Raw genomic sequence first — 4367 nt, 5'->3', positions numbered from 1 at the left:
ATTCAAAAAACTCTCAAAAGGCCTAATCTGGATCAAAAAAAAAAAAACAATTGCAAGGAAAGCCATAATTCCTTGTTAGAGAAACCAACAAACACTGGGATCATTTGGTGTAGACTTGGAATGTTTCGTTATGATTATTCAATAACTTGAAAATTGATTTGATGCTAATTACGCCTCTTGAATCTCAACAGGATTCTGCGCAATTGATTCTCTTAGACGATGTCACCCACGACTAAGAGTTTCTTCAACCTCAATTGAAGACTTTAAACCAAATCTGCCTCCCACAGAGTAAGCCTATATAATTGATTTCCTGATTTACGATCTAAACATATGATCAGATCAAACGATAGATCCAGGTAATGGAAATCGATATCAACCTAGAGCTACCCACTCGTTTAGTACAAACTAAACCATTACAATAACCTACTAGTTCATGCGACGCATTGCTGGATATCTCCGATAGTATTCTATAACTAAGAAGAAATTCGACATCATTATCCTCTTCTTCTTCTATCCTTAAAAAGTAACCTAGAGACTGGCCGTATCTGTATACGTTAAGGAGATTAAAGACTAGGTTTAAGTTGTTCTTGTTATGATCAAAATGAGAGGAAGCAAATCTTGGATCATGCAAAATTGATTTGTACCAGTACTTACTTGCGCAGCTCCATTTGGCTAGATCCCGAGCTGATAATCTGATGGCAATGTTTTCCAAGATTAGTTCCTCAGGAAGATGTGAGACGTTCAGAGTTGAGTTCATCATCATCGTCATCGATTTTAGTTCTTTTAAGCCGCTGTTCGTCACAGACCATGAAAGGTTTCCTGTTTCTCGAATACGTGACATCCATTTACACAAAGAAAAAAAAACCTAATATGTATGCATGAGATGCCATTAGCGCAATCGCTAGAATTAGGACACCGTCAATTATAAATGCAAACTCTGAGAACCAACCGGGTATCCACGTCCGGACCGCCTCCCAGCCTTGACCACCGTTCGGCCTTGAACCTCTCCAGAACCAACTGGACTTTAATGGTCTGAGTACATAATGTTTTTCATTGTCAAGGTCAGGATTACTCTCAGTAGTATCAGTGTTGCTATCACTAGCATCACAAGTTGTCAGATGATGAGTTTGTAGAAATTACAAGCATAAGAATCCTCGCACATCAGTCATGTTCTCAGGTTTGGGCTTGGGCTGGAGTTTCCAACAAGGACATAACAAGCTAATAAATTTAAGAATTGAGATGGTAAAGTCTATGTGCCTGAATTGTTTATACCATAACTACAGGTACTCGAGACTGCCAACAGATAGAACATTTTCATGACAAGACATGGATATGCAGCTAGAATGTAAACCATTCAAATTGAAAATTACCACCAGTTTTCGAAACAAAGCTGATTCTAAGATTTGAAATACCAATGCCTTGTGAAAACAAGACCTAGAAGAATTTGAGCAAACAACTCGCCGAAGCTTTTGGAAGACTTGAAATATTTGCCATTAGCCTTTTGCTTTTACCATGTGAAATGGACTCAAAAGAAACATCCAATGCTTGCAAAGCTTTTGCATTATTCAAAATTAGTTTCAACCATCTCATCTCCCTTTCATTGCCAGTAAATTTGTCAAAGCTAACTAACTTGAGATGCTCTAGAAAAGAACATCTGGTAGCCACCTTTCCAACTGCCCAACCATCATCTTCATTGTAGTGGTTGTCTTCACCCCCATCATCACCTGAATAGTCACTGTTGTCTTCTTCTTCGCCAGCGAAAGCCGGAACAAACTAAATTTAAAATTAAAAAGATTGACACACCTTAAGTATAACAGGTTAGCGAATGTAATCCAAAATTTGGTTTGTGATGTATCTAATGAGGGAAAAATGTTTTGTGCGCTTGTGACTTACCCCTTCAAAATCGAGTGATACTAGATTAGGTGTTTTTTCGAGCAAACCAATTAGTGCTTTACCAACGGTTACTTTCTGAGTCAGATGCAACTGGTTCAAATTATGATATGAAGGTAAAGTGTTCAATAAATCGTCTGCAACAGAGAGAACCTGTTCATAACAAGGCAATATGAGTACCGTTTTCCATAGAACAACACAAACATAAACATACGAAAGATAGCAGCATGCAAGCAGTATTACCTGTAGGGTTCGGACAGAAATTTGCAGATACGCCACATGTGTAATTGCTCGAAGAAACTTACTTACTTACAACTGCACCATAATCAATCATCGCACCAAATTCTTCATAGAAAAAGTCAATGTGTACTTCAACTAGTTTTGGGATGCTAGACAGTGCATAATCCTTCGCTGGCCTACCTTTGTAGGTGAGAGACTCTAGACTTGGTGCATGAATTTTGAGAGCACAGTTCTGAAAACCGTCTTCTTCTTCCACATTTAAAATTAATAAGAATTTCAGTGCAGGATTTGAAATACAAAAATTCTTCATATCAGACCAGGTGCAGCTTACCATACACAAAATCTCTAGTACTGGGCAATTGGAAAAGAGTTGCTCATTCCAGCACTCATCTACAAATTCCACTCCAATAAGCATAAGTCTTCTTAATCGTGGAAAAGATATATATTCAGGAAAACAGATACCAGGGATTGAACCTAGCTTCAAATTAGTTAATGACTCACAAGTATAAATTGATGATGGCATCGAAATTGGGTTTTCTTGGTTCAATCTGAGAGTGAGTACTTCAACTTTGTGACTTATTGCTGTGGAGATCCACTTTCTAATTTGAGGTTCGCTCAAGTGGACATCTGATTCGAGAAAGAACTCCTCTATGTTTGACTCATTGTGAAGCTCCAACGTTGTATCCACAAAATTCATAAATTTATTGACCTGCGAGGAACCCTCGAACTCAAAACGAAGGCTAGGGATAGACCTCCATATGTATTTCCATCATTTAGATAATACACTAGTCCGAGCAGCATCTCAAGTAGGAACAAAATAGAGAATATGGTGAAGAAGTGAGGCTGGCAAGTTGCTAATCCTATCTTCTGCCTCACTCATATTGTTTTGTTGAGTATACGGATAATTCTGTTTAAAATAAATAAAAATGAAAGTAAGTGATCAAATGAAAATTCAGATCAACATGAAATTAGTGGGGTCAAAATGCAGAAGCTACAAAACAATCAGAGAAACTAGAGAATCTTAAGAGACGAAATATAGCTCTAGAAAATATTTACATGACTGTTTAAAGGAATAGATCATTATGTACTGGGATTTTTACATTCAGAAAAGAAAAAAAGAAGGTTCTGACCCTATAATGTACACTAAGACTTCTCCGCGAAAGCTCTCGACTACTCAAAATTTCTGGAAACACAATACCCTCCTGATCATGTTTCTATGATGAATGCATATGCTATCTGTTGTGATATAAACTCTTGGCCTGATGCTACATTTCCTATAGTCATCTTGGGTTAAGTTGGGGCTTGAACAAGGTAGACGTTTGTTGTTGTCCTGGTATCTAGTTAGGGCTAAATGAACTGGAATTAAGTGTTGCTCTCTCTTCCTATGTTGTGAAAGGCGCCCTAAGCGCACGAATCTCCCAAGGGGCGCGTAGGCAATAAAGCGCCCTAGGCGCCAATATGTGTACAGTTTTTTTTTCCACGAGCTCCGAGGCGCCCCATATCGCCTCGTCTGGAGCCTAACACAACATAGCTCTCTTCTACATGGAAGTTAGCTAACTAGTTATGCCTGGACTCATGGCCTTTAGAGCAACTTGTACTTGTAGCAGTGCGTTTAAATTACCCTAACTTTGTTATTCCCTATTGGATTCTTCTCTCTAGTCGCACAGTGTTACTGTCTGAAAATGCTAATTCAGTTCAACTAAATCGTCAAGAATTCTTCTATGATCAAAAAAATCGTATTAGTATGGTCATGTTAGCATCTAATGGTTATCACACATCTCAGTTATTGATATAAAGGCCACACAAAGATGAATCTAACTCTAAAACCCAACAAATTTGATGAAACTACTTACCAGTAGTGATGTTGGATTGCAGAGTGACTTGGTTTGGGACATAATCGAGTTGTTGATTATCAGAAGTTTCTATAGCAATTTCGCCTCTTTCAATAGTTGATTCGATTAATTTTTGGGGTTTTTTACATAGAAGGAGGGCAGAGATGCTGGAAAAGTTAGAGCAAAACAAATTGACTGAGAAATTGAGGTCTAAGTGGTATTTTTAGTGTACTCCCTTTTGGAGTTTGAAGAGGAGGGAAGGGAGTATAGTACTGTGGCAAGTGCTAAATTAAAAAGAACGATTTTTTAGGTATCATGGTTTTTTTTTTGGGACCATGGTCTTATTAGACCAACCTCCCTATACTTTTAAGGGGTGTCCCAAAATTAGGTAAATATCCATTTACC

General features: G+C 38.0%; 1 pseudogene; it reads right to left on the bottom strand.

Moving 5' to 3' along the window:
* Positions 1-1263: 1263 nt before the first annotated feature.
* LOC113278722 lies at positions 1264-4025 on the bottom strand (annotated as a pseudogene).
* Between the last annotated feature and the right edge of the window lie 342 nt (positions 4026-4367).

Source organism: Papaver somniferum, chromosome 5 (genome assembly GCF_003573695.1).
Source record: "Papaver somniferum cultivar HN1 chromosome 5, ASM357369v1, whole genome shotgun sequence".
Lineage (NCBI taxonomy): Eukaryota > Viridiplantae > Streptophyta > Magnoliopsida > Ranunculales > Papaveraceae > Papaver > Papaver somniferum.
This window is presented reverse-complemented; position numbering and strand designations above follow the sequence as displayed.